Here is a 27,986-nt window from a genome sequence, read left to right as displayed (position 1 = left end):
AAGAAAGAAAACAACTCTCCTCAGGCCGAAATTTCAAATCCGCTCTTCTCTGCCCCAACCATTGCAGTGGCCGACTCGCCGTCCATCCGCTCATGGAGAAGATCTCCGTCGCCGTCCGCTTCCGCCCGCCCAAGCCTTCGGTCGACGCCGACGCCGACTCGTCATCCTTCTCGGGCGGCGGCGCTGTCGGGAACCGCGAGTGGCGCATCGACGACTCCGGAATCTCCCTCCTCCACCGCGCCGTCCCCGTCCCCGGCACCTCCTTCGTCTTCGGTACCAGGATCCTTCCTCTATCTCACTCTCCTCCCACCTTCTGTCCCTCCATTTCTAACTCGCGCGCGCTCTTCTTTTTTGCTGGTCGGTTCTTTGCCCACACGAAGACCACGTGTTCAACGAGTCTGTGACCAACGCGCGGATCTACGGCCTGCTCGTCCGCTCCCTCATCCGTGCTGCCGTAGATGGCTTCAACGGCACTGCCTTCGCCTAAGGCCAGACCAGCAGTGGCAAGACGTTTACCGTGAACGGCTCCGGTGCCGACCCTGGGATCATCCCGCTCGCTGTTCGCGACATCTTTGACACGGCGGCCGAGGTAATTGCTTACTCGACGAGATCAATTTCATTTTTGAGCTCCAGTTGTCTGAATTCCAACCTTACTATGTATGTTGACATCATGGAAAAACACTCAAACACCAAGACCGGTTGGGCTACAAGTACATGAGGTGGAGTAGGCTTTAGTAGAAAAAATTCACAAAGGTGACCGTACCTTATCAGGTGTTCTGACTTCCGAGGCAAGCCACTTGGGCACAAGATTTTCATTTGGTCGAGTCCTTACAGCGTGTTTGGTTGGGAGTAATTACAATGCGTTTGGTTCGGGGGAATTAGAGATGGGGAATGGGAGTTGAGGGGTGAGGAGATTAAAAGTCCACTGTTTGATTAGAGGGAATGGGAGTTTAAGTGGGAAGGGGAATGGGAGTTGAGGAAGCCAATTCCCACCTATTTCTTCCCGGGGAATCAAGGAATGAGAATTAAAGGGGTACGAGATTTCAAATCTATTGTTTGGTTAGGGGGATTGGGAATTTTTAAAGGAATAGGCATGAGACTTGAGATTCCAACTCCCACGGTTTTATTAGCAGGGGAAGCCGGGAGGGGGTGGGAGTTAGGAGGGAATTGTTTTAGTGAGCCAATCTTAACCCTTCATCATAACTTATGTTTTTCGAGAAAACGCAAAGTAGCTTGCGTTTCATTGCATTGAGGGGGGTGGGGTGGGGGGGGGGGTATGGTTACAAGCCTCCTAGGAGGCGGTTAGAACTCTGGACGGTAGTCAATGGACATCCCAAGTTTGCGGGATGATAGCTCTAAGTCCTAACGCGCCAGCGGCGGCCCAAAGGGCGGCCTCCTCCTTGATCTTCGCGAGCAGTTCAGCAACCGAAGGGCGGCCTTGGTTGAAAACGTAGTCATTGCAAGGGACGAGCAGGACCGCGGATGCGAGGCCTTTGTGCATGGGCTTGGGGGCGAGCCTTGTGGATTGCCACCAATTGTTGAGCGATGGCTCGTGAGGAGGTGGGGGGCATGGGACCCTAAGCCAACTCAACGCAGATGTGCAAGCCAGTGGAAGAACCTGACACGCGGGGGCGCCCAACACTTCCAGGTGAGCTTCCATGCGTCGCACGAGATGGAGCCGTGGAATGTGGCAAGTTAGGCTGATCTGGCGGAGTAGATGCCGTTCGCGCCCCACTTCCAGGTTAGGCGGTCCGGCTCGGCGGAGAGAGTAGTGTGCTCAATCCTATGCCATAGCTGCAGGTACTGCCCGATTTCATGGATTCCCACGGAGCCTTGGATGTCTTGCGCCCACCGATTGGCGAGGAGGCCGTCCGCCATGGTTCGGAGCTTACGGCGGCGTTTGGGGATGCACGTGTACAGACAGGGCACGATCCCGCGGACGGAGCACCCATCGATCCACCGATCCTCCCAGAAAAGGGCCCGCGTTCCATTCCCAACCGAGATGGTGATAGAGGCGAAGAAGAACGCACGCTCCTCGTTGCTGAACTGTATGTCCAGACCAGCCCAGGCCCTGCCTTGGTCTGTGCGGCTGAACCATAGCCACCGTGTGCGGAGCGCAAGGCCTGTGCGCGCTAGATTGCGTACGTCGAGACCGCCAAGAGAGATCGGCCTGGAGACGCGCTGCCAGTTGACGTGGCAATCGCCACCGTTAGCCTCTACGCGCCCAGCCCAGAGGAAGCCTCTCTGAATCTTCTCAAGTGCCCTCAGGGTCTTCTTTGGGGGGAGGGCAGCACGAGCAGTTGATGGATAGGGATCGCCGTCAGGACTGCCTTGACAAACGCGAGGCGGCCAACCTTGTTCATGAGATGCGCCTTCCAGCAGGGAAGCATGCCAGCGGCCTTGTCAACGACGGGCTGAAGCTGGGCACCAGTGGTCCGCCGCAACGTGAGCGGGATGCCTAGGTAGGTGATCAACATCTCTACAACGGGGCAACCCAGCAGGTCGAGGGCCGGCGCGGTACCCACCGCGTCGCCTCGAATCAGGGTGGTGGAGCTCTTCGAAAAGTTGACGTGAAGGACTGAGGCGTGCCCAAAGAGCTGCAGGACGCTCCTGGCAGCGGATATGTCGCTCGGCGTGGTGTGGCAGAACATGACCACATCATCCGCGTACAGCGGGACGGAAGGGATCGAACGCCAAGAGTGTAGCTGCTGCATGATGCCCAGCTCGGTGGCGTGACGGAGCAGATGGCCTAGCGTGTCCACTGCGAGAACAAAGAGCTGGGGTGACATGGGGTCACCTTGCCATAGTCCTTGACGGTGCCAAATGGGCGGGCCCGACTCGCCGTTCATGATCACCTTGGTGCTGGTCGACGAGAGCAAGATCGCTAGCCAACCCAGGAATCTGGCACCAAAACCATATTGGCGCAGGACATTGAAGAGGAATGGCCAGCTGATCGCGTCAAATGCGCGAGTCAGGTCTAACTTTAGCAGTACACGTGGCGTGCCTAGTTGATGCGGTAGGCGCGCGGACTGCCTTACAAGGACAAAGTTGTCGTGCAGGCTTCGTCCCGGAATGAACACACTCTGGCTGGTGCTGGCAAGGGTGTTTAGCTTGCGCGCGAGGCGGAGCGAGAGGACCTTGGCAAAGATCTTGGCGACAAGGTGAATGAGGCTTATGGGCCTGTAGTCGCTGAGGGCCCTGGCATCCACGCGCTTCGGGAGCAGCATGAGGAGCGCCTGGTCGAGGCAGCTGAATCCGCGCCCTCTCAACCCGTATAGTTGTCGGAAGACGGCAATGAAATCCTGCCGAACAATGGGCCGGCATGATAGAGGCAAAGGTTCCCGTCTTCCGATGAGAAGGTGATTATCGTTTTTTGCAGGAGTAGACTTTGACGATCCGACTATGAATGTGCGAGACATCGCACCTTGGCAATCGCTAAACCAACTTCCGAGGGTTATTGACCACGCCGGAGCACGATCAACCTGACCACGAGGGTCTATTTCCTGCGAGCAAACGAAGAACAAGCAAGAAACCGAGATTGCAATCTGGATATTGCGAATATAAGAGGAAAGCTTTATTGATGAAAGTGGGGTTCTGTGACGTCTTGGTCTGGTCGTTGAACACAAACGAAGTACGCGAAGTTGCAGCTATGGTGAACTTTAATCTAAACAAAACCCAAGCAAAAAGCTACTAGATTGATCTACTTATATAGGAGCAAGGGGTGGCGGCCAAGGGGTGGGAGGACGTCCCAAGGCAGCCTAAAACTAACCCTAGGTCGTACAAGGCCCATGAGCCCAAGTGGAGGTGATGCAACACCTTTGGACTTGTAGTTTGGCTCGGATTCTACTGCAATGTCAGATTGTTTCGTCAATATCTCAACGCTCCGGAAGAATTTGAAGGTGAATCCAATTGGGTGGGAAAGAGCACGAAATTTAATTTCCTAGCTAGGCGTCGTAGCCTTCGTTGGCAGGGCGGTAGCGAAGCAGCTCGCGCGCCATGAGCAGCGCGGCTTGCGTGTTCGCCGGCCCGCAGCGAGCGTGGGAGGATGTGTCGTAGCCAGGGTGAGCAAAGGCGTAGCAGTGCGGCCGTCGTGCTGCATGGAGGGCAGGGAGGAGTCCTGCTGCTCGTGAGCGGCAGGGTCGGTGGCGGCGTTGGCCACGACCGAGGTGGAGTGGCGGCGGCTGCCACGGTCCACAGGCTTCGTCTGAGCGACATGCTGCACGAACACGATGAGCGTCGGCCATGGGGATGATGGAGCGGGAACGGAGCGAAGAGAAGGAACTTCGGCACACCCCTAGCCGGCGCGCCAAATGTCGGAATCAGGTCTTCCGGGACCCAAGAAAAGGTTCGAACTCTGGGGTGTGCTCACAGAACTCCACTAAGCTCCAGCTAGCTGCCCACTGCCTCATGGCGATGCTCCGGCGTGCTCGAGCGAGGGGAAAGGACACGACACGGCAATTTACCCAGGTTCGGGCCACCTTGCGGTGTAAGACCCTACTCCCGCTTTGTGTGGATTGCCTCACGGGGGAGGATGAGTATGAGAGTACAAAGAGGATGAACTTTCTCCGGAGGCTTTGGATCCCAAGGGTTCGACCCCTCTCCTACGGCGGCGTCTAGCCTATCTTTATACTGGCCCCGGTCCTCTTCCCCCGAAAATATTAGGCGGGAAGGGTTGCCACAACAGCCAAATTTGAAGGGGAACAAGAGTACAACTTATCCTGACTAAAGGTGGTCTTCGCCTGCAAAAGATGTTGTCCATGACGCGCTGGTGGGCTCGACAATGAACTCCGTCCTGGCGCGCCCGCTGTCCTGGTCTTCTTGCACCAAAATGGCAACCTCTGGGGATTGCTTTGGGAACCGACGTGTTGTCCTTGCTCCCTTAGCACGAAAGAGGAAAACATCCTTATCCGCGCCCGCTAGCGCCCTCCTGGCTCTGCTCGTTGTTGCTCGCGTCACCCACGTGCAGCGCGAGGCGGAGCTTGGCAAGCCTAGACATATCCGCCCCGCGAGGGACCTCGAGAGGTAGCTTCAGGAGACCGCCTCTGAGAGACCGCCTCGAGAGGTAGCTGTGTCGGCTGGTGATACTTGGCAGCATGGCGCTGAGGTGTATCAGTGGCGACCGCGACGTGTTCAGCTGTTTGCGCGCAGGGAGGAGGTGCCGTTGGGCGCCGTGGTGGTGTCGACGATAGCTGGACCGAGCAAGATTGATGCATCAGTACAGTTCTGAAGATGGAGCGGTGGCAGTTGGCGGCGGCGGCCTCTGAGAGCACGCCGGACCAGTGTGTGCCCCAGACCCAGCAAGTGGCTAGGTTGGGGTCTCAGGTCTTAGATGTTAGGTTTGGCTGCGATGTCTGTTTGGTATTAGGCCCAGGCTATCTGCGCCCCTTCATCAACTGGATAGGTGTAGCGACAGTTTGTTGCTTAGACGGCGGCTTTAGTCTTACTGTTGTATTGATTTTGTAAGGTCTTGTGAGAATAATAAAGTGGCCGTATGCATCGCCCAGATGCAGAGGCCGGGGGTCATCCTCCTTTTCTAAAAAAAGCACCAATTTTAATGGAAAATTAAACATGGGTTTCATTCATACTTTATCACCATTTATCCTATCACTAGGTTATAATAGCTAATCTATTATGCAAGAATATGGCACCCAGAAGTTATTTGAGCTTCCCTTTTCATCCTTTCAAGTGTTCCAAGTCATGGTAATATACCAAATGAAAAGAAAGGCACTTACTCGAGCGAAAGAAATATCTGAGTCTACAACCAAATTATTTTATTTTATTCAATCATGGAATCACCCTGTTATTCTCTATTTGGCTAATTTGGTAGGCCCAATGATTATGGCACCACAGATGTTGTAGTCTTAACCTATAAAATCATGGGCTCATCCCTAATAAAAAGGTTACCATATGCAAGGGAAGAAAAATCTACTGCGAACTCCTTGGGCCTACTTATTGAATTATGTGAAAAGTTTCCTAAGATCCAGGATTGGTTGACGCACTAAAGTGGTTAATTATTTTGATGCAGAGGGCACATCCCTTATCGTGATAGTAAGTTGACTCGCATCCTCCAGTTTGCACTTGGAGGCAATGCAAAGACATCAATCATTTGCACGGCTGCACCTGAAGAGGTGTGTTATGTTTACATTGTTACATCCAAGTAAATTATATGGTTTTAAACCCTCATGCACTTACCACCATTGCTATCACATCTTCTAAAAAATTAACTACAGGTTCATATTGAGGAAACTAGAGGAACTCTTCAATTTGCAAGTAGAGCAAAATGTGTCAGCAATTGTGCTCAAGTAAATGAGGTGAGTATTGAAACTTTTATATTGCAACAAATGAGTTTTAGTTTCAGATGTTAGTACCTCTGACACATTAATTTTGGAAGCAGAAATATGAAATTGTGCATCTGAAACTATGTGTTTATCTTATTCTGTTGTATTTACTGTTGTGGGAAACTGGGAATAAATAATCATACCCAGAGGACCCACCTAATACTGCATGGACGCCAATGAAAGTCTGAGGTGGTCAACGAAAAGTCCAAGGCGGTCCAAGGCAGTAAACAAGGTCTAAGGGAGTCAACAAAAATCCAAACAAATTGTCATGGTCAACAAGTCAAAGGGGAAAAGGAAATTAAAAGATAAAGTCAACACAGAAGGCAATCAGCAAAGGAGCCCAAGCCCAAGTGCCCAACTCTAGAAGAGGCCCAACGGCCCAAGTAGCCGATGCCCATTACGGTGGAGTGTGTTAAGGAGTATTAGTATTGGTCTAGGAGTCCTTATTAGTCTATGTTTAGTTTCCTTGCACCTCAAGTCATGTGTAATATATATATGCCCCTTGGGCGTTTAATAAAGTTAAGTTGCTTTCCTAACATGGTACTCCCTTCGTCTAGGTGAGTAAGTCATCTTAGGTTGTGCACCGTGACCAAGAAGGAGAGGAAAACGAGAGACACTAATGTTTAGTTGCTAATTAATAGCATTGCATGCAATGAACTAACCACTGCATGTCGTGTTTGGTAGTCTCAAGTCATTAAAGCATGCACACCCCTTGTCTCTTCTTGGTTGATATGTGAAGAAACAAGAAACGAGGTAGAAGTTAATGCACCATGCCTTAGTATTTTGAGATTATTTGGTTTTCGTAAGATGACTTACACACCTAGACGGAGGAAGTATTAGAGCTTAGTTTATTTTTTTTCCGGTGCCGCAACTCGTCCTCCCGATCCAATCTTACGGCGCCGTTGTTTTCCTTGCCGGTCGTTGTTGCCTTCCTCTTTGCCACCGGCGCTGGCTAACGTCCACCACCACGCTGGGTGGCCTCTGACCCAATCGATATCCTCTGCCGCTTCGCCTCGATCCACTGTCGCCTAGAACCTCCAGGCCGCTGCAGGTGCATGCGTCCGCTGGATCAGGAGCGGCTGCCCGCATCCGCTGCTGCAGGATCGTCTGCCCGCTCGCTCCAGGGTCCTCGGCTGGCCTCGCGTCCCGGATCTCTGCTCCTCTGCCCACGCGCCTGCGGCTTGCCCACCTGATCGTTCCAGCCGCTCCCACCTGCATGCACTTGCCTCCCGTTGTTAGCTGCTACATGCTGCTTGCTTGCTAAGGTGTTGCGTGTACGAGTATCTCTTAGCATCTGTTGCGCGCTCTTCATGCCGCTCCTTGTCAGCAACTCATCTGCACGGCACCATAACTTTTCTTCGGCTGCCATTACATCAGTCTGGTATGTGCTTTCTAGTTTTCTATGTCTTCCGCTGTGTCCACCAAATCCGTTGATACTTTGTGTTTTTCATGTCATGCGAGTCCACCAAACTTTTGTCCGTCAGCCTTCTTCTGGTCATTGTCCTCTCTATAGGATTTCTGTGGCCTCTCTTTGCATTGTTGATCTAAGCCCATTCTCTTGCCGTCGAACTTCTTTCGCCGTTGGTTTTCATGAGCCATGATTCTTTAAGCAATGCTTTAAACTCTTGATGTGCCATCATCTTTTGACAACCCATCTTCTCTTGATACTTCTCTTGTATCTTCTATCGATGCGGTGTCTACCTCTGATGTGCCATCTCTTCGTTATCCCCTTTGGCGACTCGACATGTTTTAAAGACTCTTCATGCTACGACGACACTCTCAAGGCACGGGTTTGGATTATCAATTTTTTAGTATTACACTTCTTCAAATGCAATGCTATTGCATACGCTTTGCATTTGGGGGGGGGGGGGGGTGTTAAGGAGTATTAGTATTGGTCTAGGAGTCCTTATTAGTCTATGTAGTTTCCTTGCACTTCAAGTCATGTGTAATATATATATGCCCCTTGGGCGTTCAATAAAGTTAAGTTGCTTTCCTAACGGAGTGATGAGTGTTGTGAATATTTGAGCAATTTTCCATTAAGTTTAATCCAGAAAGATGATAGATAAAACATGATAACCATCATAGAGATGATAATCGAAACAAGTAGCAAAGTGATGTAAGTAGTCATGCAATTGGGTACATAACAGACGGACATCATATCCACACTGATAGATAAAAGACGTAAAACGGACGCAAACCCTAACAAAAGAGAGAAGAAGACATACGGTGTGGTGGAAGAAGATGTAGGTGTGTTGTTCGTCATTTCGCTGAGGAGGTGGTCAATGTAGGAAAAGAAGTCATCGTTGTTAGCCACGATGGAGGAAGATCCAGCAGTCGCGCTAGAGCGCTCACCAAAAACCTAATTGCCTCTCTCCCATACAGGATTGCAAGAGGCAGGGCTTCAGAGGCCTGCTGTCTCACGTCTCGGTGCACGCGGAGAAGTGAGATGGAAAAGCAGTAGGTGGCACAAGGTTCTGGACGAGGTGAGGGACTTGTGTATTCTGTTTGGTGGAAGAAGAGCGACCTCTTATATAAGCCCCAAATTGATCCACTAGGGAGAGGAAGAGAAACAGTCCGTGCGGCTGTTGAGATTCGTCTCCCACTGGAGGCAAAAAGTTTCAACCTTTTCTTGCATGGCAAAAATTAAGGCAACAAGCACGTGTTCCATAGATCCTAGTGCGGCTCGGCTTGATCACGAAACACGATCGCGTGTGAGGTGAGGCATGGCGCGGCGGGCGGAGCGCGCATGTATGTGCTCTATTCTCAAGCTCTTAGTGGTGTGTGGAACAACTCACCTTATAAGTTGGTACCCAGACCCTTCACTTGCGTGGTGGAACTAAACTTTCCACACCCCTTGTCATGCATGAATGGGTCATATGGGCCTATGGGATTTTCCGAGGAATTATTGGATAAAATAAATGGGCTAAAGCCCAATAATTCCAACAATCCCCCTCCAGATCCCACCAGATCACAGAGGCACATAGAATTTGCCTATGGTTCCAAACCATTGTTTATATACCAGTATTTAGTTGGAAACAGTTAAGTTGAACTTCCACCTAGAACTCCACACTGCACCCATTCACAACTTGGACAGTGGACATTGAGCTGCAAGTTTTGTGCAAAAAGTTTTACGTAAAGCCTTGACCGATACTGGACCGCTGAAAAGCTTTCTCGCAGGTAGGGAGCGTATATTTCATACTCCGGGGACCTTTTCATGAGTTTACTACAGAGTGCAAGTTTAACAGTCTTAACTCATATAGGTCTGTCCCTTCAAGATGTTCTGTAGGACAACATCTTTGCCTACCCAAGCCACTCAAAACACATTAAGATAAATATCAACCTACCTTATAGATTAGGAGGGAATTGCATCATAACGGAGTGGATCTTTACAAATTAAACATTCTCCTTTCAATTACCCAATAGTCTTGCCAATTCTAATTAACGTGATCTCTGATCACATAGAATGGGTTATCACCATGGGTCATAGAATGGGTTATCACCATGGGTAACTTATGTAGTGGGTCTCAATCCCATCTCCCTTGATGCATTGTCTATCACATTTCATGATAAACCCTTTGTGAAGGGATCAGCCAGATTCTTCGATGTGTTTATATAGTCCAATGCTACAACTCTAGAGTTTCCCTTAAATCTGATAGATTTCAGTCTCCTCACATGTCTTGATGACTTCTTATTATCCTTAGAACTCTTTACCTTGATGATCACTGTTGGATTATCACACTTCAATAGGATAGCCGGTATTGTTTTTTCAACTACCGACAAGTCCATCAAAAGCTCAGGAAGCCACTCTGCTTCAATCGTGGTTGTGTCTTGTTAAGATGGTCTGCTTGCAAGACTTCTAGGAAACAACACCACCACCAAGTGTAAACACATAACCACTTGTGGCTTTAAGGTCACCAGGATCATATATCCAATTTGCATCGTTATATCCCTCCAGTACCCTTGGGTACCCGATAGTGATGATGAGGCACAAAATAGCGAGATGATAAATTGCGCGAGTCGCTGTCCAATCTTTCATGGTACTAGCAGCAACAATAAGAAATTCCGATCTAGCAAAGATGCAAGAATGTAAAATCAAAAACTTGCATCGAGTAGATTAGATCGACTCCACGCGCAACTGCAACAAAATCTCCATGGATTAGCAACGAAGACAATATTTGGTGTCTCCCGACAAGGGACGCTTTTGTAATTTTATTGAAGTCACGATCAAACCAATCTGACTTAGATCGGCCGCTAGCCTTTTATATAGGCATACTAGTAGAACGCCCGTGCGTTGCTACGGGCTTTTAATTTATTTATTTTGGATTACACCTAGTTAAATGGCCATGCGTTGCTACGGGCAACAAAACCTCTTACCGAAACTAAAGCTTGGCATGAGATACTTGTCACAGTATGTTTTGTGTGTACATGTACAATTCATACATATATCTATGCATCATTGGCGTATTCATCTTTTTGACCTCATCTCCAGTGAGCATCCCATCATCGTTCTTGTCGCGCCTGCTAATGTCACACTCCCAAAGGATTTTTTTTCCAGTAGGTTCAATTGATTTAATCCAAAACGGAGTGCGAACATAACTTAGCCCAACAATGTGGAGTCAAAGACTTTCCCACAAAAAAAGCTACAAGTAAGATCTGGCCAATCGTCTCCATCAAGAACTCCTTGAGATGATACTTGTTATTGCCTTCCTCCGGCATTATGTTCCTCTTCCTCGACATGTACCGAGTTCTCCATGCCTTGGATTAAAAGACATGTCCATTAGTCCACATGCCATGAGTCGTTTAGTCTATCAATGAAAGTATTGCTTCTTTTGGTCTAACAAGGCTGCCTCAAAGAGGGGGGCGAGGGCGACAAGCTTGGAGGGAAGTGAGGGGCAAGGCATGACCACCAATATCTGTAGATGGACAACTGAGCTACAAAAATGAGTATATGAAAGGAGATTAGCAATTGTTTTCTCGCTCCACTCGTAAACATAACAAGCAATTTTTCTTCAAAGTAGGTCTTACCCTATTTTTATAAAAGAAAGGCCAGGCACCTTCATGTCTAATAAAACGTTCTATAGCAAATCAATGGAACCAATCAGGCTTCTCTTAATATGCTGATATGCATGGTACTAAATTCCAAACTGGAACTACAACTGACTTCAATATATGCAAGTTCGACAGTGAAAATAGTACTAAGCTTCGCAACGGCCTGCCCAATACCTACTTTCTGCCCAGATGCACAATTGCAAGGTTCAGCTGATTAAGATGCTTGAGTTTATCTGCAATGGTAGAGCATTATCTTTCTAATTCAAATTCAAAGCTAACAATCACAACAGAATATAACTATCACTATGGCAACTGTTACGAAGATGAATCCCTCCTTTCTCAAAGTCGATACGCAAGTTATTTGCTGCCTTCCCATATTCCTCTGGTAGGCAGGGCACCTTCACTCTCAGCGTTTAGTACCGCGTTTTATAAAGTAGTATATGTGTTCAGGTACTGCAGAAAATCACAGAAAATGAATGTTACCGTTCTGGTTTGGTCATTTCACTCTGCTCTCTCCCTTTTCACAGATGCCATTTATGTTATAGACCTTACTTGAAGATGCTCATAATTCATCATTGATGCCTTATCTGCTTCCTCCATAAACTCCCTAGTTCACATACATATTTATATTCAGTAAAAGAAAACTGAAAACACTTTGCTGCAGAGCTTCCAAATTATTACACAAGAAGCAAGCAGACGTCATCCAATCACCTATCTGAGTGCGTGTCCCTGCACAGCTCCGCCGAATCAATGACCGAGCAAACCTAGCCAATCATCAGCCAACCCACATCAAACTACACAGATTAAATAAAACGTAACCAAAGAAGAGTAACTTACAGTGTTGGAGATCTCATCCATGGTGTGAACAATCTCAGCAGAGGGCGGCAGCTACCCAATGTGGCCAACGAGCTTGTCCGACCTGCAAATTTAACCAAACAGTCATAGAAAATTTAGCAATGGATTGTTGTGGTGGGGTAGTGTTGGGATCGAAGGGGGGTTTTCCCCTTACCGCTGGATGACCTCATCGAGTGACGGAAGCCCTTTGCAGTGCGCAGCACATCGAAGCCGTACAGCCGCCGACCCGGCCGGGTCGAGCAGACCGTCGAGAGGCACGCGCACCTACCTGGCCACGCACCCGGTGCTGGCCAGCGCCCACACGAATGTGGTCTCCGGCGGTAACGACGCCATCGACACAACCAGTTCCAGCGCGCCCGCCCACGCCGCCGGGCCCCAGCACGGCCACCAACATCGCTCCTCGCCCCCCACCAGCAATGCCCCCACAAGCGGATGCATCAATCGGAGAAAGAACCAACACCTCCCCTTGTGGTCTCCCCCGCTGGTGGCTGCTCTCCTTCCCGACTCCGGCTTCCAGCGGACGGCGCTCCGATGAAGAGTGCGCCGACGAGGGCGTCTTGGAGGACGGCAGGGAGGGGAGAGAGGATGTCGCTTGGGGAGTTGGGGAGAGGCAGGGAGGGGCTGCGTGATTGATGGGTCTTTTTTTCTAGGTGGAGCGGTGAAAAAGGAAAGAGGAAGAGGGCTTATTAGGATTTGAGAAAGATCGACATATTAGGAAAATTAGGATTTGGAATTGATTGTCATGAAACTAAATTTTATTGATTGGTAACGTGCTATCAGTTCCTGCCCGTTTATAACGTGTCTAGTTAGGAAACTTTGGAAAGGTTAGGAAACTTTTTATTGTGAGGGTAAAAAAATTAACGTGAGTAGATATGGTGGTGGGATGTGAGACGAAAATAAACCGGACTATTCAACCAACTTGTCCATTAGGAGTAGAGATAGAGATTATTATTATTATTAGAGATTAGAGATTAGAGATTAGAGATTAGGGATTAGAGATTAGAGATAGAGATTAGAGATAGAGATTAGAGATTAGAGATTAGAGATTATTTGTTTCCTGAAAATCTATTATTTGTTTCCTAAAGCAAATTGCATTAATGAGAGAGATCCGTTGATTTGGCTAAGGTAGGAAAGAATCTATTATTTGTTTACTAAAGCAAATTGCGTTAATGGGAGAGATCCGTTGATTTGGCTAAGGTAGGAAAGAATCTATTATTTGTTTCCTAAAGAAAATTGCATTAATGAGAGAGATTTGTTGATTTGGCTAATGTAGGCGGTTTCTGCGGTTCGTGGCGGCTTAGTGTGAGGTGGGACGAGGTACCAACAAAAACCATGGGAGGTGGGACGAAAAAAAATCTGGGAGGTGGGAGTTGTCCCTGGTTAACCTACGAAATTTCGTAGATTTTTTTAGGACGAAAATAAACCGTGGGAGGTGGGACTAAAAAAAACCTAGAAGCGAGACTACCAACTGCTCCCTTAGGAGTAGAGATATAGGCATCCACATTCGATCGGAACCGACTCACAAGCAAACATAGTTGGTACGGACTCTCTCTCTCCTATTCAAACTAAGCTAGATTTACCTAATTAAATATCTAGCCACCTTGATCACCTAGGAAACTATTTGACAACGTCACTAGTATACTAGACAAAAAGAAATATACTTGACTCATGTAACATGATACACTATGTTCACAGTAGGTTGCCAAACCGAATCAAAATTGACTGGTATATTTCCTACCATAATGTGTCAACACATGGAGTTCTGAAGGTTGGCTTAACTTCATCTTTCTTCGGTTCAGTTGGTGGAATCTCAAAGCTAAAAGAGCCAACTTGTAACACATTCGGAAGATTATCTCTTGCACTAACGGCCACATCAAGTGAAGTCCATAACTCACAGTACCTTTGAGATGGCGCGTTATCCTTTGTTGAGCATGCCAATGAGCATCTCCCAGGTTAGATACAAACCGGCTTAGGTTGCTCACAACAAACGAGATGTCAGGCCTCATAGCGCTAGCTATATACATAAGCGAGCTGATGATTTGAGAATATCTCAATTGATCCTTTGTTTCTCCTTCATTCTTTCGAATCAACACACTTGAATCTTAAGGTGTTCCAGAAGGTTTACAATCTGAATATCCAAAGAGACCCAGAACCTTCTCCACATAGTGGGACTGTAACAAAGTGATCCCACCATCATCACCTCTCAAAAGCTTGATGTTCAATGTAACATCAGCTACTCCAGGTCTTACATCTCAAAGTTATGAGATAGAAAATATTTCACTTCCTCAGTGACCTTGAAATTTGTCCCAATATAAGTATGTCATCAACATACAAACACAACATAACTCCCTCGCCCCCACCATGGCGATAGTACAAACGTTTGTCGGCTTCATTTGCACCAAGGTCTTTCAAACTTCTCGTGCCATTGCTTAGGTGCTTGTTTCAAGCCATACAAAGATTTCGCCAACTTACACACCTCTCCTTCATGACCATCTACTACAAACCATCAGGCTGTTCCATTTATATTTCCTCTTCCAACTCTCCATTTAGGAAAACTGTTTTGTCCATTTGATGAACGAGAAGATTGTGTGAGGCAGCCAATGAGAGTAGTACTCGAATGGTCGTCAATTTGGCCACATGCTCATAAGTATCAAAGAAATCTTCACCTTCTTTTTTGGAGATTTCGCCAACTTACACACCTCTCCTTCATGACCATCTACTACAAACCATCAGGCTGTTCCATTTATATTTCCTCTTCCAACTCTCCATTTAGGAAAACTGTCTTGTCCATTTGATGAACAATTAGATTGTGTGAGGCAGCCAATGAGAGTAGTACTCGAATGGTGGTCAATTTGGCCACATGCTCATAAGTATCAAAGAAATCTTCACCTTCTTTTTTGGTTAACCCTTGGCTATAAGTCGTGCCTTGTACTTTTCAATTGTACCATCAGGCCTAAACTTTTTCTTAAGCATCCAATTACATCCTACAGGTTTACACCAATAAGGACGATCAGTGACCTCCCATGTCCCGTTAGGCATGACGGAATCCCTTTCGCTACATAGAACTTCTTTTCAGTATTCAACATTAAGAGATGCATAAGCTTTTGAAATAGAAGTGGGAGTGTCATTCATGAGGTACACAATGAAATCTCCACCAAATGACTTTGCGGTCCTTTGTCTGTTGCTCTTTCTAGGAGCTTCATTGTCATCCTCCTTAGGAATCTCAGTGTGTTTCCGCTTAGAATGTTCCAATGGAACAAAACGTTTAGGAGTTGCCTCTAACCTCTGACTAGATGAGCTACACATATCTTTTATAGGAAAATATCCTCAAAGAAGCCTGCATCATTCGACTCCATAATTGTACCAACATTCATGTTAGGGAATCTCAGATTTGACCACTAAAAATATGTAGCCAATGCTATGGAAAGCATAGCCCAGAAAAACACAATCAACGGCTTTGGTCCAAGTTGATGCTTGGGAATCGGCACGTTGATTTTTGCCAAGCAACCTCAAGTTCATAAATAAAAGAGTTCAAGCCTTTTCCTTTTGCATTCCTCAAATGGGGTAATCTCTTTATTCATTGTGGGAACTCTGTTTAGGACATGACTTGCAGTCATCAAAGCCCCCCCCCCCCACCATTCATTGGAAAATCCCGCTGTGTCTAACATGGTGTTAACCAAATCAGTTAGTGGGATTTTTTCGTTCGGCAACCCGTTTGATTGGGGCGAGTAGGGAGGCGTCCTCTCATGGATTATACTATGTTCCTCTCATAATAAATTGAACTCGTTGAAAAAAATACTCTCCACCACGATCCGATCTAAGCCTCTTGATCTTTCGATCAAGTTTATTCTTTGCTTCGGCTTTATAGATTTTAAAGTAGTGTGAAGCCTCATCTTTTGTTTTCAACAGATGTGTCATGCAATATCTAGTAGTCATCGATCAAAGTCATGAAATATCTTTTTCCACCCTTTGTCAACACACCATTGATCTCACGAAGATATGAACGTGTGAGTTTTAATGGTGCCAAATATCTCGACTCAGCTGTCGTATTAGACTTGCGAGGTTTCTTTGCTTGACACACACTTAGAACCTTTGACAATTGTGAATTTCAGGATTAAACTCAAACTTGCTAGCCGCGTCATGCAACCAAAAGAACTGGCCCTTAGCATGACATAACAAAAAGAACTCGCACGCCACGTCTTATAGTTCACATCCTCAAACGGAGGGGGCTTGAGAGTCATATCGAAAGCAACTAGAGAAAATTGCCTACACATATCAGGTTTTTGGACTGTTGAATATTTGAGCAATTTCCATTAAGTTTAATCTAGAAAGATGGTAGATAAAACATGATAATCATAATAGAGATGATAATGAATCAAGTAGCAAAGTGATGTAATTGTCATGCAATTGGGTACATAACAGACAAAAATCATATCCACATCGATAGGTAAAAGTAGTAGACCGGACGCAAACCCTAACAGAAGAGAGAAGAAGACGTGCGGTGCTGTGGAAGAAGATGCAGGTGCGAAGCTTTTCATGTCACCGAGGAGGTGGTCGACGTCGGGGAAGAAGTTGTCGTTGTCAGCCACGATGAAGATCCAACAGTCGTGCTAGAGTGCTCCCCAAAAACCTGATTGCCTCTCTCCCATACAGGATCGCAAGAGGCAGCAGTAGGAGGCGCAAGGTTTTGGAACGAGGCGAGGGAGTTGTGTATTCTGTTTGGTGGAAGAGGAGCGACCTCTTATATAAGCATTGAACTGACCCACTAGGGAGATGAACAAAAAGTTAAGATAGAGCAGACACGTTTCAAAGGTCCTAGCATGGCTCGGATTGGCTCGATCACAAAACACGACACGCGTGTGAGGCGTGGCGAGGCAGGCAGTGGAGGAGGAGCGCTCGCGTATGTGCTCTCTTCTCAAGCTCTTAGTGGTGTGTGGAACAACTCACTTTATAAGTTGGTCTCCCACACCCTCCACTAGCATGGTGGGACTAAACTTTCCACATCCCTTGTCATGCATGGATGGGCCATATGGGCCTCTGGGATTTTCCTAGGAATTACTGGATAAAATAAATGGGCTAAAGGCCAATTCCAACAGAGAAGGAATGGTGGCTATTGAGTATGGACCATGGACCCTTGGACCAAGTTTTACCATCCTACCCCTCCTACCTACCACCACCATGGTTAACCTTCCTCATTTCTAAGGACTCTCACCTATATAAGCCCCCCATGGCCATGTAGTCCGTTAACTCTCATTTGAATAAACTCAAAGGAAGGGCACTTGATCTCCTAGGTAAAGACCGAGGAGCTCTAGTGTCGAGTCTGAGGAGTTACGGATGGCTCTGATGTATCGAGGAGAGGTTTGGAGAGGGTTCCCAGGAAACGTGAACGACTCGGGCCTGCGACCAAACCTCCCTTTTGATGCGTTCCTAACATAGGACTGGGTCGCGCCCTTTCAAGGTGACCGGACCTATTCAAAAATATATCTTTGTGTCACTTTTGTCGGACAAGGCACCCCCCCCCCCCCCGCTAAGCTTTGTCTTGACCACGTTACTAATGACACTCCTTAATGATCCGTTGTTTTTACTGCAACAGCATTCACGTTCTGTTATTTCTTTATGCATGAAAAATATTCGGCACAAATTGCTAGAATATGTCTATGACAATGGTCTGGTGTTTATATGTACTTGCATCTTCAGCATAAGTATCATTTGTTTGAGCTCAGTTTGTCTGTAAGTAGCGATAATCTGAGAACATAATTATGAATGTTGGTATATCAGATTCTAACAGATGCTGCTCTGCTGAAGAGGCAAAAACTGGAAATAGAGGAACTTCGCAAAAAGCTGCAGGTTTGTCTTGCTTGCTTGATGTTGCTCTCCGTATGTGACGTGCATTACTGTTACTTAAAGTTTTTTGTTTAAATTTCAGGGTTCCCATTCTGAAGTCTTGGAGCAGGTTATCCTAAAGCAACGCAATGACATGCATAAGGTATGTAAAGACTAACATTTCCAGTAGAACAGGTGTTTCCTATTCATTATGAACTTCCTCTTATGGCGCATTGTACGACTGTTAAACTGTTTTTAACATATGAAGTTATGCTGATTATCTCTTGCAGTCTGAACTCGAGCGTGATCGTCTAGCAATGGAACTTGAAGACGAAAGGAGGTTAAGGGAGATATTAGAGCACCGGTTGGCCGAGCAAAAGATGTCACAGAACCACAACAATACTGACATATCAGTAGAGCAATTTGCTGATTCTAGCCAGGTATGCTTGGTGAGGCAGCAACACGTAAAACTTTTGTTAGTTCAATGTGTAGTCAATTCGAGTTTCATATTTTCAATTTTTGCACATCTTCGTCCTGGTCCTCTGGAACCACATCACATTCTTCCTTTCAACCTGCTTGTTAATACTCAAGCCCAGATGTTGGTGAAATTCACAACTATTGGTTGACCTTTTGCAGCTAGACGTATTAAAAACTCCAGATTCTCAGCGGACACAGGATGGATTCATTGCTAGCCGCTCACACTATTTGAAGGATGCAGAGTTCTGCCCAATACCTGAAAATTTAGGTTCTGTGGCTGATGAGGATCTCTGGATGCAATTGAATAAAGAATGCATCACTGATCTTGATATGCTTGAAATGACATCTGATTTTAAATGTCCTCCGTCCCCAGAAGATACGACAGCGGTAAGTCCAGTTTCAATTATTTTTCTTTGATGATCCTGCAAACATGTTTGTCTACAGGTATTTTAGGCGGTATGTGTTTATAGACTAGAAGCAAACATGCACTTTGCTGCGCCAAATCATTTTTCTTGTAAATTTTTGAAGATCCATATGATTTTTTGGAACTGATGTGGAATAACCAACAATTATAAGGCTTAAAATACATCAAAGCTGCCATGGGGTTCTATCCTTAGGGAGCTTAAAAACTTGTAAGATTAGAATGTTAGGTATGTGCGACATTTTTATATTGAATAGCCCAAGGGCATTTTACACAAGCCTTGGGGGTATAAGAAAGGAAATACAGACTAATACGGACTCCTATACCAATAATAATACTCCTCAACAGCCCCCTCAAATGCTAAGTGTATGCAATAACATTGCATTTCAAGAAGTGTAACACTAGAGAAAAAAATAATGATAAAAAATCTGCGTCTTGAGAGTGTCATCGTAGCATGGACAATCTTCAAAACTTTTTTTAGGGAACTATTAGCACACATACTTGATTGGACTGGCTGTTTGATGTTTGAATAGTAATAAGAGCATCTCCAGCCGTTCGGCCCCCCAAGGGACTGAAATAGCGCCTCCTGGGGGTTAACCGGCGATATTTCCGCCATGGGGGCACTTGGGTTCCCAACCGCCGCCCCAAGTTGGCACCCAGACACCGTTTTTCAAATGCAAATTGGGCTCATTCATAGAAAATGACTCGATTTTGGATGAGATTTAGGCGGTTTCATTCATATTTGTACAAATTTAAAGACATACATAAAAACTTACAAAAAATTGTGCCACCGCCGCCGCCCCGAGCCTAGTTCATGCTGAGGAGCTTGTAGAAGGCGATGTAGTTGTCGCCGCTGTCATCGTCATCGCCGTCGTCCTGCATGCCGCCATCCTTGCTGCAGCCCTGCCCTGGATCGCTGCTGCGGACGGGGTTGGTCGGCGCCGGCGCCTCGTCGTCGCTGTCGAGGACGATGACGCCATCCTCCTCGCGGCCCAGCGTCGCTCGGCGATCTCCTCCAGCGCGGCACTAACGCTCCATCTCCTCCCACACGTAGTCGTCGCACGACCATTTCAGGCCGGTGTCGAGGTCGGCAGCCATCTCCACGTGTTCTTGTTTGATGACCACGGGCGTCACCGACTCCTTCAGCCTGACCAGGCGAAGATGGCCGCGGGGAGGTGAAGGTTGGCGGCGACCCTCGTTTATGACGAGGTTGCCGCCGCGGCTGCGTCGGTGCTCCGGCGTCTCCTGGGGCTCGGGCTTGACAACGGAGCGGCGTCGTGCCGAAGGAGCGAGAGCTGGAGGATGACCCCACCATGCACCTCGGCAGCCATGAGCTCCTGCTCCGACGCGAGAACGACGGTGCCGGGTACTCCAACGGCGGCTCGTTGCCGCCTTCGATGTGCTCGAGGACGGTGTGGAGCGTGCGCCCGGGGACGCCCCACCACTGACAGCGGCTGTCGCAGTTGTGGTGCCCCCTTGGCGCCAAAGTGCTGAAGCTGGTCGGCGTGGTGGCGCTAGAAATACGCCATCCACAGAGTGGGGGTTGTCGACGGCATACCTCGTCTGCTGCTGCGCTTCCTCGGGCAAGGACGCCCGGAGGGCGGCGGGGGCACGGGGACGCCTTCGGCGTTGAGCCTCCAAGCGCCCGGCACGCGCATGTCGGGCGGCGCCGGGTAGTTGGCCTTGTGGAGAACGCATGCCTCCCACTCGTGCAGATGCCGGCGGCCGAAGGCGTTGGCCGCCGCTCCGTCGTCGAGGAACCTCTCCGCCATGGGCTCGGGCTTGACAGTGAAGGAGAGAGGGCGAGAGCAAGGACGGCGAAGGAGAGAAGGTGGTCGGCGGCGAGAGAGAGATGGTTGTGGCATGGCGAGTGTGCGGCCGAAGGCGGCTTTTATAGCGCCGAGGGGGCGGCAGCAGTGCGGACGCGTGGCGGGAAAGGGCGGGACGGGCAGCGGCTCGCCTTCAATGCGCCGCCCGTGATCAATGGAAGGCTGATCAGCGGCAGCCTTGGCATTAATTCGCGCGGGAGCCGAGGCGATGAGATGAGGACGATGATGCCTAGTCACTGACTCGATGGGGCCCATGGGGTGGGAATATGGCGCGTGAAGTTTTGGCGCCATTTTTCTTTCCCCCGACGCCCCGGTCGGCCCCCAACGTGCTATGTTCGGCCTGAGTCCGTCGGCGCCAATTTCGGGCCTAACCGGCGAAATTTGGGCTCTTGGGGGCGCGACCGGGCCTTTTTTTAAGCCGACGATAAAAAAGGGGCCTGGGGGCGAGTGGAGATGCTCTAAGTAAGAATCTCTTACTCAACATGTGTAGCACTCACGCAACCAAAGACGTGCAAAAACAGGCGTTTCACCTGGTCAAATGAACAAGAGGACCCAACACTCGTCAGCATTGACAAGGTTTTCTGCAACTTCGAATGGGATAATCTGTTCCCCAACTACATGCTCATGGCAGCCTCGACTGTATGCTCGACCACTGTCCTCTCCTACTGGCAAACACGGCTGCACCAACGCGCAAACCTCCATTCAAATTTGAATCCTTTTGGACACGCTTCCCCCACTTCCAGGAGACAGTGCAACGAGCCTGGCTACACCCGACGGAGCTTGCCTGCCCGATCACGCGGATCAAGCAGAAGATGAAGCGGACTGCATACGATCTCAGGATCTGGGCCAGATCGTTATTCAGCGATGCCAAGGTTCAGTTTCACCTAGCTACAGAAATTGTGCTCTGGTTTGACATCGCCCAGGAGAAGCGCCTGCTCACAGCTGCAGAATTCCATCTGCGGAAGCAACTCAAGCAGAGGATTATTGGCCTTGCTGCGATTGAGCGTGCGCGCAAGCGGCAGGCGTCAAGGATCACTTGGCTAAAGGCTGGGGACGCCAAGATCGCCTTCTTCCAAGCCAAGATCAACTCCCGCAGAAGAAAGAACTTCATCCACTCTCTGCATTCATAGTCTGGAACGGCCACCGCTCATGCAGACAAAGCAGCTGTCGCTCATGATCATTTTGTCAAGCTGCCGGGCACCAAACAGAGCCGCGGCTGCTCCATTAACTGGGAGGCGATCAAGCTGTCGTCTGTCTAGATCGCAGACCTCGACAATCCCTTCTCTAAAGCCGAGGTCGGGGCTGCGGTCCTCGCTTCTCCGGCTGACATGGCTCCAGGGCCGGATGGTTTTCCGGGCGCCTTCTTCAGAACATGCTGGAGCACTATCAAAAACGACGTCATGGTGGTGTTTGAGCACTTCTACAGACTTGCCGGGGGCATGTTCTCGGACCTGAACTCAGCCATGATCGCCTTGCTGCCAAAAAAGGATGGCGCCACCTGCATGGGAGATTTTCGTCCTATCAGCCTCATTCACTCCATTGCCAAGTTGATTGCCAAGGTGCTCTCGATGCGGCTGGCGGCTGTCATCAGCATGATAATCTCCCCCGCGCAGTCTACTTTCCAGAGGTCCAAATGCATACATGATAGCTTCTTGTTCGTCCAAAACAGCGTCCGCGCTCCGCATCGCCGCAAGACCCAGCTCTGTTACCGAAACTAGATATAGCGAAAGCGTTTGACAGTGTTTCCTGGGAATACATCTTTGAGCTTCTGCAAAAAATGGGCTTCCCGGCGCGATGGAGGGATTGGGTGGCCCTTCTCCTCTCAACCTCATGTCGTCATGCCTGCTCAATGGAATCCTAGGGGACAACATTCTGCATCGACGTGGTCTTCGACAGGGCGATCCTCTACATCGACCCTCTACATCGCCTTCTTGAAGCCGCCACTAGGGACGGCCACCTCCAATCCATCCCTGGGCGGGCCGCGCGCATGCGCACTAGCCTTTATGCCGACGTCGCTGTAATCTTCATCAACCCGGTGCGACACCAGATAGACGAGCTCCTCCGCATTCTTCACTGCTTCGGCGAGGCCACGGGCCTCAAGGTGAACCTGGCAAAATCCTAGGCCATTCCGATCGCCTGTGATGGAATCGATCTTGTCACCGTGCTGCAAAATTTTGGAGGGACCATGGCGGCTCTACCCACTAGATATCTAGGTCTCCCGATCACCATTGGCAAGCTTAAACTAGTCCACCTGCAGTTCATCTTAGATAGAATCCGGGCACGGCTCGCGGGCTGGAAGGGTAGGCTGATGCCCATCGCGGGCAGGCGCGTACTTGTGCGATGCGTGCTCTCGGCCATGCCTACTTTCGCCATCCCTGTCCTGCGGGCACCGAAGAAGTTTTTCAAGGACATCGACAAGGTCCGGCGGTGATTCTTCTGGGCTCAGGACGAGGAGCTCACTAGAGGGAAGTGCAAGGTGGCTTGGCAAGTGGTCACCAGGCCGGAGCGCGCAGGCGGACTGGGCATCCATGACTTGTCGGCCTTCAGTCGTGCGCTGCGGCCTCGTTGGCTCTGGCTTGCCTGGACGCAGCCGGGCCGCCCCTGAGTTGGCTCGGGCACCCCTTGCAATGCAGCTGATCAAGCGCTATTCGCGGCCTGCACGGTGGTGACCATCAGCAATGGCGCAACGGCGTCTTTCTGGTCCTCCAACTGGCTCGGCGGCAGGCCGCTCTGCACGGCATACCCTGCGCTCTTCGCTCAATCCATCCGCAAGAACAGATCAGTCCGAGACGCGATGCTCCAGGACAGATGGATCCTCGACCTTCGCCACGGTAACTTTGGTAGCATCATCCACATGGTGTTGCAGCTGGCCAGAGAATTAAGAAGTGCTGGAATCACACTCTGATGAAGGAAGGGAGGACACGATCAGATGGACCCCATGCAGCTCCGGCAAGTACTCAGCACGCTCCGCCTACGACGTCCAGTTTGCGGAGAACCCAGCACTGAACTTCAAGACGTCTCTATGGAAGGCATGGGCTCCGGGCAAGATGAAAATGCTGCTCTGGCTGTTGCATTTGGACAGATTATGGTGCAACGACAGACTGCAGCGTCGCGGCTGGGACAATCGCTACTTCTGTCAGCTCTGTGTGCGCCATCTCGAGACCTCATCGCACCTCTTCTGGGAATGCTCATTTGCCACCCAAGTTTGGAACACGGTGGCTACCTGGACTGGGTGCAGTGCACTGGGGCACAACAGCTGGAGCAGTGGAGCATCCACTGCTGAGCGGGTTCAGTTGATCGTTGGCGGAGCAACACCAGGCACAAAGAAGGGAACCAGTCGATGCTCTCCTTGGTCATCTGGCACATCTGGATCGAGCGCAATGCATGCACCTTCAGAGGAAAGACCCCAAGTGTCAACAACGTCACTGAAGCCTGTCGTCGGGACATGGAGCAATGGAGGATCGCTGTAGCCAAATGCATTGAGCACCCCTTTGGGGACGTACCATGAGAGATAGCGATTAGTCCCACGGGCTACTTTAGGAGCCCGCTAAGCTGGCAGTGTACCTCTTCTTTTCACCCCTTTGATCGCTTGATCAACCATTGTTTCCCACACTCTCCTGCTTAATGAAATGAAAGCCAGAAATGGCCGCTTTCCAAAAAAAAAAAAACTCCATTCGCCATTGCTAGTTTTTTTTTATTGCAAATGATAATTTGTCATTGAGCTGCTAAATTTGGCCACCAGACTAACACTTTTGTCGCTGCCAATACTTGTCTTGTCCGCACAGGTTGTGCCATTAGAGGAGCCTATTGACGTGAGATGCCTTAGGCTAGAAACTGCATGCAGCTCCGATGGGCAACAGCTCGAGGATTCAAAAGCAAGATGCACAACTCTCGAGAAGGAGCTTGAGCTGCTCAAGGTGGAAAACTCATCCTTGCGACAAGAGCTCGCCAAGTCGAAGCACGACACAAATCATGAGAAAGAGGGGCTGCTTAAGGAGCTGGAGACCGAGAGGTACAAGATGGAGGAGCTCAAGCAGGATATCAGGCTCTTTAGCCAGGCCTTCTCACAGAGGCAGGGTCATCTGACGTCCCTGTACACCAAGTCCAAGGTCATCGTGGAGAACTGCAAGGCCTCTCGGGTGGCATTGCCCTAAGGAGAGCCTCAGCTGCTTTGGAAGTTTTTCCATTTCTGCAACACTGCTTTACTGTAGATTTCGTGGTGCCTGTAATACAAGTGTGCGTGTCGTGTGTGTGCAGTGTGCGGGGTTTTCTAATTCAGTCGTTATCATTAAGTGTGTGTAAGCAAGATCTGGAAACCGGTGTGGGTATACCTAGGAAAAGGGCATTGGTTTTATTTGTCGCTAGATGATACTCCGCGCGTTGCTGCAGGACATGTAAATTCTACTTTTCGTAAGTTGCTTGGAAGGAGCACATTATAATACTTGATGAAAAGTTAACATCAAATAAAGATCTGATGGTACATTTATATTTCCCTTTGCAATGGTGAATAATACTCCCTCTGTACCGAAATAGTTGTCGCTGGAGTAGCTACTCCAGCGACAACTATTTTGGTACGGAGGGAGTACATGGCATGGACATGGACATGGCATGGAAGGCTATACCCCTCAATCTAGCAGGGGAGGCAGGTATGGAGGTGCCAGTCATGGCGCAGTAGCGTCGAGGGTGGTGACGGTGTTGGAGTCATCAATTTTCTGATGTCCGTCAACGCTATGGAGTTGGTGTGTTGGAACGTCAGAGGCCTTAACAACCCGGCCAAGAGGAAGGCCCTTAGAGGTTTTGTTGACTCGGTGAACGCGGCGATTGTATGTATTTTAGAAACCAAGCTAGAGGTAGTGAACATCTATGTAATCCTGCAATGCATGGGGCCTAACTATGATGGTTTCACCTATCTACCGGCGTCGGAGACGAGAGGAGGCATCTTTGTTGCTTGGGACACCACGTGGGTGTTGGTTACTAACTTTGTCAATGACTCTCATTGCATCACGGGGTTTGTCTCGCCGAAGGAGGGGACACCTTGGTGGCTTACCGTAGTATATGGGCCGCAAGAGGATGAACATAAAATCAATTTCCTGAATGAGCTCTCGGAAAGAAGATCGCTCTGTCCAGGGCCTTGGCTCGTGGTTGGAGACTTTAACCTTATTCTATATGCGGCGGATAAGAATAATTCCAATTTAGGCCGGAGAATGATGGGGAAATTCAAGCGTTTCGTGGATAACAACGCGCTCAAGGAGCTATTTTTGCATGGGCGAAAGTTCACGTGGAGCAACGAAAGGGAGACGCCCACGCTTACCAAGATCGACCGCGCGTTCGTATCCGTGGATTGGGAGATAGATCACCCGGATTGCTTGTTGCAAGCCCTGTCCACGGAGCATTCAGATCATTGCCCCTTACATCTCACACTCCATGAGCCAATGCATTATAAAAAGAGGTTCCGCTTTGAGAAGTTTTGGGTTAAAATGGAAGGTTTTTTGGATACCGTAAAGGAGGCGTGGGTTTGCGACCCCGATATTACGGATCCTTTCTTGAGGTTGGATGTGTTACTTCGCAACACGGCTAGAGCCCTTGCCTCTTGGGGGCAAAGAGAGATCGGTAATATCAAGTTGCAGATCGCCATTGCAAACATTGTTATCTTGCGGTTCGACTGCGCCATGGAGAATCGTAGGCTCACGGAGGAGGAGAGATGGCTCAGAAGAACTCTGAAGCAACGGGTGCTTGGGCTGGCATCTTTAGAAAGGACCATTGCGAGACAAAGGTCTAGAATCATTTGGCTTCAAGAAGGGGATGCTAACACACGCTTGTTCCACTTGGTGGCGAATGGGAGGCGGATGAAAAACTATATACCGTACTTGAACATGGAAGGGCGCACCATCACGGATCAGAAAGGCAAGGAGGAAGCCTTCTACAATGCCTACAAGGAATTGTTGGGCAAGGACGTTGCTAGAGAGTACTCGCTAGATTTGGAGGGGCTTGGAGTCCCGCATGTGGATTTATCGGAGCAGGACCGGATATTTACTGAAGAGGAAGTGTGGGCTGTCATTAAGGATCTCCCCTCCGATAAAGCACCGGGTCCGGATGGGTTCATTGGTTTGTTCTTTCAAAAATCCTGGGAAGTGATCAAGGAGGATCTGATGGCCGCTATTCATAAGCTGTTCATTGGAAATGGGAGGGGCTTTGGGAGGCTTAACCAAGCCCTCATCACTCTCTTGCCGAAGTCCCCGGATGCTTCTTCTGTCTTTGATTTCCGCCCGATTAGCCTTGTGCATAGCATGCCCAAGATCGCATCCAAGCTTCTTACCTCGAGGCTTAGGCCGCGTATGGGAGAACTTGTCCAGGTGAATCAGTCAACTTTCATAAAAGGGAGATGCTTGCACGACAATTTTCTGCTCGTGAGACAAGTGGCGAGGATGATGCACAAAAGGAAAGCCAAAGGTGTTCTGCTCAAGCTTGACATCACTAAAGCCTTTGACTCTTTGTCATGGCCGTTCTTGTTTGAAGTGTTGCGAGCTAAGGGCTTTTCGGAGCGGTGGATTTCTTGGATTGCCACCATGCTTACGACGGCTAGCTCAAGAGTGATCGTGAATGGGCAAGCGGGAGATAAGTTCATGCATGCTAAAGGTTTGAGGCAAGGGGATTCGATTTCCCCTTTGCTCTTTGTTATAGCCATGGATATCCTTACACATATTATTATCAAGGCGCATGAAGCTGGAGTTATGAGTCGCATTCTTGGATGCAGCCTGGTGCAGAGGCTGTCATTATATGCCGATGATGTGGTCATGTTCATCAAACCCACACGGCCGGACCTGGCGTTAGTCAGAGAATCTCTTACCATCTTTGGAGTTGCCTCTGGACTGAGAGTAAATTTTGCTAAATCTGCGGCTATTTTGATTCGGGCAGAGCCGGAGGATGAGGATATTGTGAAATCGGCGCTGCCCTGGAAGCTTGCCACCTTCCCTTGTAAGTACCTTGGGTTGCAGTTGAGTATATGGCAGTTGAAAAGATCGGAATGGCAGCCTATGGTGGACGCGGCCCTCCACATGTTGCCAGGATGGCAAAGGGGCTTGGTGACTAGACCAGGCAGGCTGGTTCTCGTCAACCAGGTCATGAGAGCACGGGCCACCCACCACCTTATGGTTGCGGAAGCGCCAAAATGGGCTCTTGACAAAGTGGACAAAG

The 27,986-nt window shown here is 49.0% G+C and overlaps 1 pseudogene; it reads left to right on the top strand.

The window, feature by feature from the left end:
• Window positions 1-25,265, top strand: LOC123090127 (kinesin-like protein KIN-7L; annotated as a pseudogene).
• Window positions 25,266-27,986: the final 2,721 nt, after the last annotated feature.

The sequence above is a fragment of the Triticum aestivum genome, chromosome 4B (genome assembly GCF_018294505.1).
Source record: "Triticum aestivum cultivar Chinese Spring chromosome 4B, IWGSC CS RefSeq v2.1, whole genome shotgun sequence".
NCBI lineage: Eukaryota > Viridiplantae > Streptophyta > Magnoliopsida > Poales > Poaceae > Triticum > Triticum aestivum.
This window is presented reverse-complemented; position numbering and strand designations above follow the sequence as displayed.